The sequence below is a fragment of the Pongo abelii genome, chromosome 7 (assembly GCF_028885655.2).
Source record: "Pongo abelii isolate AG06213 chromosome 7, NHGRI_mPonAbe1-v2.0_pri, whole genome shotgun sequence".
NCBI lineage: Eukaryota > Metazoa > Chordata > Mammalia > Primates > Hominidae > Pongo > Pongo abelii.
The window spans coordinates 85,058,017-85,069,222 of NC_071992.2; the positions used below are offsets into that span (position 1 = coordinate 85,058,017).

At 43.6% G+C, this 11,206-nt stretch overlaps 1 pseudogene; it reads left to right on the forward strand.

The window, feature by feature from the left end:
• The first annotated feature begins 8,428 nt into the window (after window positions 1-8,428).
• LOC100461379 (syntenin-1-like) lies at window positions 8,429-10,142 on the forward strand (annotated as a pseudogene).
• Window positions 10,143-11,206: the final 1,064 nt, after the last annotated feature.

Sequence of the window (11,206 nt, forward strand, 5' to 3'; positions counted from 1 at the left end):
AACGGGATGTCCTGTGTTGTGTCTGGCAGTCCTGCCCCCATCCTTCCCCACATCTACCCTGGCACCCACACACAGGATTATCTCAAAGGTAACACCCTCACCCAGGACACAAGGAGCAACACACAGATGTCCTTCCTTCCAAAACCTAAGAAGGTTCTTTTCAACTCAGTTATGCAAAATGATTCTGCAATCAATACCTCAGATAATTAGGCTCCTAGGTATTTTATAGACTTTTTTTAACTGCAATGATATTTATGGATTTTTTTCCAAATACAAAAGTAATATATGTGTATTTCCAAAGATGGCTGCAACTATGTCTCCCATCCCACTTTTCTACAAAGTGACAAAGGGGTGGTGTCTGTGTCCCTTTCCTCATAAATATGGACAGGCTTAAGACTTGTAGAAGTTCAAACTGAATATGGATGGCTTGAATATGGATAGGTTTGTGACTTGAAGTATGGACTGGCTTGTGACTTGCTGAAATTCAACTTCTATTGAGCTGTCATGAGAGTCCAACTACACCAAGGCTAGCACGCTGGTGGTAGGAAGCCAGGCTACATGGAAAAGCCACAGGTAGGGGCTGCAGGAGGCAGACCAGTCTTTTTTTTTTTTTTTTTTTTTTTTGAGATGAAGTCTTGCTCTGTTCCCCAGGCTGGTGTGCCGTGGTGCAATCTCAACTCACTGCAACCTCCACCTCCCAGGCTCAAGAAGTTCTTATGCGTCAGCCTCCTGAGTAGCTGGGACTACAGGCATATGCCACCACGCCCGCCTAATTTTTTGTATTTTAGTAGAGAAGGGGTTTCACCTTGTTGCCCAGGGTGGTCTTGAACTCCTGAGCTCAGGCGATTCATCCACTTCGGCCTCCCAAAGAACTGGGATTACAGGCGATGTCAGAGATCCTATATATCTTTTTGTTTTGTTTTGTTTTTTTGAGACAGAGTTTCACTCTTGTTGTCCTCCCTGGCTGGAGTGCAAGGGTGCAATCTCAGCTCACTGCAACTTCCACCTCCCGGGTTCAAGTAATTCTCCTGCCTCACCCTCCCAAGTAGCTGGGATTACAGGCATGCGCCACCACACCCAGCTAATTTTGTAATTTTTTTTTTTTTTTTTTTTTGACATGGAGTCTTGCTCTGTCACCCAGGCTGAAGTGCAGTAGCACGATCTCAGATCACTGCAACCTCTGCCTCCCGGATTCAAGCCATTCTCCTGCCTCAGCCTCCTGAGTAGCTGGGATTACAGGCACCCACCACCACGCCCACCTAATTTTTGTATTTTTAGTAGAAACAGGGTTTCACCATGTTGGCCAGGCTGGTCTCAAACTCCTGACTTCATGATCTGCCCACCTTGACCTCCCAAAGTGCTGGGATTACAGGCGTGAGCCACTGCATCCAGGCTAATTTTGTATCTTTTTTAGTAGAGACAAGGTTTCACCATATTGATCAGGCTGCTCTCGAACTCCCGACCTCCGGTGATCCACCCGCCTCAGCTTCCCAAAGTGCTGGGATTACATGCATGAGCTGCTGCACCTGGCATCAGACCAGCCTTTAATGTCCTCCTAGCCCAGGTGTTAGGCAGGTGAGCAAATTAGCCTTCTGATGATTCCAGCCTCCAGCTGTTTAGTCACTTCCCAGCTAAGGTCTGAGACAGGATGAAGCAGAAACAAGCCATCCTCACTCTGACCTTCCAAATTCTTGATTCCAGAACTTGTTGACATAATAAAATGATTGTTCTTTTATGTCACTAAGTTTGCAATGGTTTCTAATGCAGCAATAATAACTAGAACATAAAACCTGCTTGTTGCAGAAACTTCAAAAAAGAAAATAATCGCCTGTAATTCTATATGCAAAGGCAATTGCTTTTAACATTTTGAGCTATGAGCTTCCAATATTTTTCTATGGCCATATGGACACGTTTTTCTACTTAAACAAGCACAGTATTGTAGAACAGGTACCATTCTATGCTCTGATTTTTTACCTTGACAACATTAGTTGAAAAATCAGCCAGGTGCCGTGGTTCACGCCCGTAATCCCAGCACTTTGGGAGGCCAAGGCAGACAAATCATTTGAGCCCAGGAGTTCCAGACCAGCCTGGGCAACATGGTGAAACCCCATCTCTACCAAAAATAAGAAAATTAGGTGGGCTAGTGGCACATGCCTGTAGTTCCAGCTGCTTGGGAGGCCAAAGCAGGAGGATCCCTTGAGCCTGGGAGATCCAGGCTGCAGTGAGCCATGATTGTGACCCTGCACTCCAGCCTGGGAGACAGAGTGAGACCCTTTCTCAAAAAAAAGAAAAGAAAAATCTTTCGATTTTATTGAACAATAGTGTCTTTGACAATAATAACTGAAATAGCTATTACTAAGAATTTACCTTGTTTCTTTCTTCTTTTTTTTTTTTTTTTTTTGAGACAGGGTCTCACTCTGTCATCCAGGATGGAGTGCGGTGGCAAGAGCTCAGTTCACTGCAGCCTCCACCTCCTGGTTTCAAGCAACCCTTGTGCCTCAGCCTCATGAGTAGCTGGAATTACAGATGCACATAACCACACCCAACTAATTTTTGTATTTTTAGTAGAGAAGAGGATTTACCATGTTGCCCAGGCTGGTTTCGAACTCCTGAGTTAAAGTGATCCACCTGCCTCAGCCTCCCAAAGTGCTAGGATTACAGGCATGAGCCACAGCACCCGGCCCGTATTTAACTTGTATCTAATTGTTTATTATTATAAAGACAACTGCAATAATAATCCTTACATATGCATCTTTGCATTCAGATGAAAATATAAAGATAATATTTTTTCCTTAAGATAAACTCCTAGAAATGGAATTCCTGATCAAAAGTCTTGCATAATTTGTAAGGCTTTTGATACATATAAACTTTCCTCCAAAAACAGCTCTGCTTTTTATTAACGGGTTAAATTATTTTATGCTGCCAACAATAGTGCATGATTGCTTATGTTTTCACATTCTCACTAGCAAGAGATATAATGATCATTTTAAATTTTGGCCAGGCACGGTGGCTCATGCCTGTAATCCCAGCCCTTTGAGAGGCCCAGGAGGGTGGATCATTTTAGGTCAGGAATTTGAAACCAGCGTGGCCAACAAGGTGAAACCCCGTCTCTACTAAATATACGAAACAATTAGCTGGGCGTGGGTGGTGCATGCCTGTAATCCCAGCTACTTGGGAGGCTGAGGCAGGAGAACTGCTTGAACCCAGGAGGTGGAGGTTGCAGTGAGCCAAGATAGCGCCCCTGCACTCCAGCCTGGGCGACAGAGCAAGACTCTGTCTCAAAAAAAATAAATAAATAAAATAAAAAATAAATTTCACCAATTTCATGAACAAAAATGACAATTCAGCTGGACACAGTGGCTCACACCTATAATCCCAATACTTTGAGAGGCCAAGGCAGCAGGATGGCTTGAGCCCAGGAGTTCACAACCAGCCTGGGAAAGATAGTGAGACCCTCACTCCAGCCTAGGTGACAGCCTGACGCCATCTCAAAAAAAAAAAAAAGATAGACCCGGTCTCCAAAAAAAAAAAAGAAAGACAATTCATTATTACCAGGGTAAACACTGCTTACCTGTTTATTAGCTATTTTTGTTCCTTTTTTGGCATGAAGTGCCTCATCTTGTCCTTTGCCCATTTTTCTATTGGAAGAGTTATCATCTCTTAGTGATTTGTAAAAGCAATTTCATTATTAATTATACCAATCCTTTCATATATGTAGAAAAAATGTTTGAGTTGGTCATCTGTCTTTTATTGAAGATGCATTTCAAATATCAAACATATTTGAAAGATAAAATAGCATCTGTGAAATTGAATATTATTTTATGTGCACTTGGCTGTGCCCTAAAATGTCAGCTTATTATCCCTAAAGACATATTTATTGATGTTTATCAAGAATAGAAGTTGGCCAGGCACAATGGCTCACGCCTGCAATCCCAGCACTTTGGGAGGCCGAGGCGGGTGGATCACCTGAGGTCAGGAGTTCAAGACCAGTCTGGCCAACATGGTGAAACCCCCTCTCTATTAAAAATACAAAAAATTAGCTGGGCATGGTGGCAGGCACCTGTAATCCCACCTACTCGGGAGACTGAGGCAGGAGAATCACTTGAACTCAAGTGGCAGAGGCTGCAGTGAGCTAAGACCATACCACTGCACTCCAGCCTGGGCAATAGAGCGAGACCTCGTCTCAAAAAAAAAAAAAAAGAATATGAAAAGAGGCCACGTGTGGTGGCTCACACCTGTAATCCCAGCACTTTGGGAGGCTGAGACAGGAGGATTGCTTGCGTCTAGGAGTTCAAGACCAGCCTAGGCAACATAGAGAGACCCTGTCTCTATATTTAAAATATATATATAGGAGAAGAAATCAAACACAAAAGAAGTGGAGACAAGCAAAAAAAAGTACACACACTGAAACCAACTCTAGGGGCCGGGCATTGTGGCTCACATTTGTAATCCCAGCACTTTGGGTGGCTGAGGTGGGTGGATCACAAGGTCAGGAGTTCGAGACCAGCCTGACCAACATGGCGAAACCCCGTCTCTACTGAAAATACAAAAATTAGCCGGTGTGGTGGCGCATGCCTGTAGTCCCAGCTACTCAGGAGGCTGACAGGAGAATGGTGTGAACCCGGGAGGTGGAGCCTACAGTGAGCCGAGATTGCACCACTGCACTCCAGCCTGGGCGACAGAGTGAGACTTTGTCTCAAAAAAAAAAAAAGAGAAGAAAAGAAACCAAGTGTAGCACTCTAGCTGAAACAAAAAAGGAAGTGGCGAAGAGCACAGACTTTAATAATAATAATACCAATTTTATTATATTATATATTGCAAAATACTATAATTGTTATATTTATGTCATAAATAGAATGTACTATAATATTTACGTTTATATTATAGATATGATATATAGTCATTGTATTTTAAAAGTATATGTATTAAATATATTATTATATTTAATATAATAATTCTTAAAATATCTAACCTTTATTCAGCATTTTACTATGCACTTTATATGCATTTTGTCATATAGTTCTCCCAGTAACCCTTTAGAAGCTACTATTAATATTTCCAACTTATAATTGAGGAAGTGAGGCCTAACAGAAGTCCAATGACTAGTAAATGCTATCGTTGGAGGCCCGGTCTCATACCTCAGCCTGAATTCTCAAACACTAAACATTACCACCTCCCCTGGACAACTTGCCCAACTTCTGCAAATCTCACCTTCCGTACTTGGTCTTTTGAATATGAAATGACATCATGCACATGTGGTGCTCACACAGGCCTAGCATACAATAAATACACCCTCAACAAAGGTGTGGCATCACCCTGATTGTCTTCATCACCACATGGCCTCTAACACACCTCAAGAGCTGCCCCAGCATATCAATGCACCTTTCTATACCAGCGGACATTTTTTCCTAATCATGCCTTACCATGAAATTTTAATACTATGGATATACCATGTATCTCTGTAAGTACTGTGGCTTTTTGGAAGCCACAAACCATTGTAATATCTGTTGAAATAAATATCTGTGATTTTTTGTCCCTTCTCTCCCCAGAATTAATTCCCACCTCTTAGTAAAGATGCTCTCCCCCCCCACCCTCTCAAATCTCCCTCCTGAGAAGGCTTGGTCTATGTTACCTGGAAGTCCTCTGATGGGCCTGTCTTTCATGTCAAGACCCACACCCTAATGTGGTTCCTCTGTACAACATTGCCTATGCAAGCCACAAGCAGATGCAGGACCGTCCACTTAAAATCCAGCCTCAATTCAGACATGTAAAAGCTCCACAAAAACAAATACACAAATTAAGGCAAACATATTGATCACCTATTTTTTTCGTTCACTTTTCTTTTTTTTTTTTTTTGAGATGAGGGGATCACCCTGTCACCCAGGCTGATGTACAGTTGTGTGATCTCGGCTCACTGAAGCCTCGACCTCTTGGGCTCAAGTGAGTTTCTCACCTCAGCCTCCTGAGTAGCTGGGCCTACAGGTGTGCACCACCATGCTATGGGCACATGCCACCATGCCTGGCTAATTTTGTAGAGATGGAGTTTCACCATGTTGCCCAGGCTGGTGTTGAACTTTGGGGCTCAAGCAATCCTCCTGCTTCAGCCTCCCGAAGTGCTGGGATTACAGGCTTGAACCACCACACCCAGACTTTCCTTCACTGTTAAAGAGAAAAGAATTATTACTGATGCCAGGCAAGGTGGTTCATGCCTATAGTCTCAGCTACTCCAGAAGCTAAGATGAGAGTATTGCTTGAGCCCAGGAGTTACAGCCCAGCCTGGGCAACACAGTGAGACTCCATCACTGATTATTATTATTATTATTATTTTTGAGACAGAGTCTTGCTCTGTTGCTAGGCTGGAGTGCAGTGGTACAATCTCGGCTCACTGCAACCTGCACTTTCCGGGTTCAAGAGATTCTCCTGCATCAGCCTCCCAAGTAGCTGAGACTACTGCCACGCACCACCACACCCAGCTAATTTTTGTATTTTGGTAGAGATGAGGTTTCACCATGTTGGCCGGGATGGTCTCGATCTCTTGACCTCGTGATCCACCCGCATCGGCCTCCCAAAGTGCTGGGATTACAGGCATAAGCCACTGTGCCCAGCCCCGTCACTGATTATTTGTCTGGGTTAAATCAACATGACCTTCCATGTGTTTTACACACCATTATATGATATATAATCAATCTAATTATGAAAACTGATTAAGAAGTGATGCTACATAATAGCTTAGAGTTATTAAACCATTGACTAATGAGTCTTCTGCATTCCCTGCAAGACCACAAATTTTTCAGCATTCTACATTTTGTTTTAAATAATCTAATTTTCTGCTCAAGGTCAGAAAGATCCTGTGTTCATTAATTGGGATGGAGTAGATCTTTGCTGAGTATTAAGAAATAAAAATGATCATTGAGCAACTAGGAAAGAGGATAATCCATTGCTGAAAATAGCGTCCTCAATCAGCTTGGAAGGTTCACTATGGAAGAAAATGTACCCAGGCAAACATCCAGTGACTTACCACCTCGCCAGAATAGTCCTCCTACTGATGTGTGTTTTGGACTCCATACTTTTTATACCAAACACAGCCCTGCCTCACCCTCAAATTCTTTCTAGTGAATTATGCTTTGGTAGCATGACTTCAGTCTACAACAAGGAAATATTAAAAGAACCACATGGCATTCATATTTATCATAAGAATATTGTAGAGGATGTTGGCCACTGCACAATACGATGTCTTCTACTAGACAGTAGAAATTATCTTTGGTTTCAGCCCCAGGGATAGTTGTACTTCCCCTTAGCAGCCAGTTTATTTTTAGATACACACCATGAACCATAGATTCTTGGCATTTGCAGATTTGATCTTTGCACGTTCAACTGTTCAAAAGAGGCATGTCAGTTGTTTAACTCACAACCACTGTAAAGCCAGGATGTGATATGAAACTCTTGCTAACGAGTGAACTGACGTCTCAGTGCACGTTAGGACAGCTTTGGTGTTCATCAGCACATGCTGAGGGATCGTCACTGTTCTTCGCCACACTGTCCTGTCTGATTACACCATCCTCCTCGGGCTGGCTGCTAAAAAGCTCAAAGAGTTTTACACCCCCCTTCTGACTGTACATTCTGGGCTCTAACCTCATTCTTCTTAACGATTCCATCCCAATACAAATAAGTTAGAGTTTCTAGGTGCCCTTCCCAAGGGCCCAGTGGTCTGCACGGCGTCACTTCACCCTGAACAAGGTCACCTGGAAGCTGGGCTCAGCAACAGGACAAAACTGAGCGTCTCACCCCTGCTCAGAGCTACCTCACGAACAGAAATGTTCGCCTCATGGGAAGAACTCCGTCTTGGTGGAAGAGAGAGATGAGGGATGAGGGATGAGGGAAAATAGGAGGAAGTGAAATACTCGCCTTTCTCCCACATTAGGAAAAGCGGTCATTTTCCTGGCAAATGAGGGAGAGGGCCAACTCCAAACATCGAGTGTTGAGAATTACTTCTGGGTATGTCCAGCAGAGGGCGCTCTGGTATAAGTAGAAAGAACAGCAGAGTCAGCCACTCCTGGGGAAAATCCGGAGGTTTAGGTTGGTTGCCTGGCTAGCTCCAGAACTGGTATACAGGGGCTTGGGACAAAAATGGAAGCCCGAAGGAATTCAAAGGTATGCTTACATAGGAGGAGATAGCGTGCAATTGCCCAGAGAAATCCTTGCAGCTTCAACAGCCCTTCCCAACAAGCCACCCCTTAGAACAGTCACCAAAAATAGGTAAAATATTTCCAGCTATGAAGAATTCTTTTAGGCGACGCCGTGACGCGCCTCGGGAACGGTCCTCGGCGCGCACCGCTCTCTTACCCACGGGCCTCAGAAGTCGGTGCCAGTGATCGGAGGCGGCAGCGGCAGCGAGTGGGTCCTTGTGAGCTAGAAGAATTCTGCAAAAATGTCTCTCTATCCATCTCTTGAAGACTTGAAGGTAGACAATGTAACTGAGGCTCAAACTGCTTTTTCTGCAAACCCTGCCAACCCAGCAATTTTGTCAGAAGCTGCTGCTCCCATCTCTCAAGATGGAAATCTCTATTCCGAACTATATCCGGAGCTCTCTCAATAATACATGGGCCTGAGTTGAAATGAAGAAGAAATCCGTGCAAATGTGGCCGTGGTTTCTGGTGCATCAATTCAGAGGCAGTTGGTAGCAAGACCCTCCGGTATGATCTGTATGTTGGCTCCTGTAACTGGTAATGATGCTGGAATTCGTAGAGCAGAAATTAAGCAAGGGATTCGCGAAGTCATTTTGTGTAAGGATCAAGATGGAAAAATTGGACTCAGGCTTAAATCAATAGATAATGATATATTTGTTCAGCTAGTCCAGGCTAATTCTCCAGCCTCATTGGTTGGTCTGAGATTTGGGGGCCAAGTACTCCAGATCAGTGGTGAAAACTGCAGGGTGGAGCTCTGATAAAGTGCACAAGGTGCTCAAACAGGCTTTTGGAGAGAAGATTACCATGACATGACAATTCCTGACAGGCCCTTTGTACGGACGATTACCATGCATACGGATAGCACTGGACATGTTGTTTTATCTTTAAAAATGGAAAAAATAGGCCAAGCATGGTGGCTCACGCCTGTAATCCCAGCATTTTGGGAGGCCAAGGCAGGTGGATCACGAGGTCAGGAGTGCAAGACCAGCCTGACCAACATGGTGAAACCCCCGTCTCTACTAAAAATACAAAAATTAGCCGGGCATGGTGGTGGGAGCCTGTAATCTCAGCTACTCAGGAGGCTGAGGCAGGAGAATCACTTGAACCCGGAAGGCGGAGTTTGCAGTGACCCGAGATCAGGCCACTGCTCTCCAGCCTGGGCAACAGAGTGAGACTGCGTCTCAAAAAAAAAAAAAAAAAAAAATTAGCCGAACATGGTGGCAGGTGCCTGGCTACTTGGGAGGCTGAGGCAGGAGAATCACTCGAACCCGAGAGGTGGAGGTTGCAGTGAGCTAAGATCACACTATTGCACTCTAGCCTGGGTGACAAGAGCAAGACTCCATCTCAAAAAAACAGAAAAAAGGAAAAATAACATCCACAGTGATCCACAGTGAAAAACAGCTCTGCAGCTAGAAATGGTCTTCTCACGGAACATAACATCTATGAAATCAACAGACAGAATGTCATTGGATTGAAGAACTCTCAAATTGCAGACATACTTTCAACATATGGGACTGTAGTTACTATTACAATCATGCCTTCTTTTATCTTTGAAATTTTTTTTTTTTTTTTTTTTTTTTTTAGGCAGAGTCCCACTCTGTCACCCAGGCTAGAGTGCAATGGTGCAATCTCAGCTCACTGCAACCTCTGCCTCCCAGGTTCAAGCAATTCTTCTTCCTCAGCCCCCCAAGTAGCTGAGATTACAGGCACCTGCCACCACGCCCAGCTAGTTTTTGTATTTTTAGTAGAGACGGGGTTTCACCATATTGCCCAGGCTGATCTCGAACTCCTGACCTTATGATCTGCCCACCTCGGCCTCCCAAAGTGCTGGGATTACAGGTGTGAGCCACTGCACCCGGCCGTGAGCATATTATTAAGCGGATGGCACCAAGCATTATGAAAAGCCTAATGGATCACACCATTCCTGAGGTTTAAAATTCACGGCACCACGGAAATGTAGCTCCAGTTTCATTCTTTGGCAACTTCTGTATTATGCACATGAAGCTTTCCTGGAGCCAGCAAGCATATGCATAAGGACCTTTCTATCTTACATTATGGCTGGGAATCTTACTGTTTCATGTGATACCTTGTTCAGATTTCAAAATAGTTGTAGCCTTATCCTGTTTTAACAGATATGAAATTTTCAAGAGATTACTGACATTCCTAGAATAGTTTCTCTACTGGAAACCTGATGCTTTTATAAGCCATTGTGATTAGGATGACTGCTACAGGCTTAGCTTTGCATGAGAACCAGTACCTTTCTCCTAGGTAGTGAGTAGTGCTATTCATATTACTTTAGTTCTATAGGATACTTCCATTTTTAACATGCTACCATAGTACATTTAGAATGATTGCCTTTGAGGTCAGGTGTGGTGGCTCATGCCTGTAACCCCAGCACTTTGGGAGGCCGAGGCGGGGGGGATCACCTGAGGTCAGGAGTTCAAGATCTGCCTGGCCAACATGGTGTAACCCTGTCTGTACTAAAAATACAAAAATTAGCCAGGCATGGTGATGCATGCCCGTAATCCCAGCTACTTGGGAGGCTGAGGCAGGAGAATCACTTGAACCCAGGATGCGGAGGCTGCAGTGAGCCGAGATCGCACAACTGCACTCCAGCCTGGGCAACGGAGTGAGACTCTATCTCAAAAAACAAAAAAAAAGTTGCCAGTACCACTTTGCGAGAAACCAATCACTATATATTTCATGTAAAAATTATTACCCTAAACCAGGATAAACTTTTGACCCCTCTTTTGTTCATTTGTGGATTAAGTGGTATAATACTTAATTATGGCATTTGACTCTTAAGATTATGTAACCTAGCTACTTTGGGATGAACTTAGAATATTTTTCTGGTAATTTGTTTCATTTCCTGATTCCTTTTGCAAACAAAATGGTAGTGACGCTTTATCCCGATTTTTTTCTTCTTTTTGGTTTATGCCTATTCTATTTTAATTAAATATGTATACATAAAATTTTTTTAAAAGAATTATTTTATAAATAATTTTCCCCAACATGTCCCA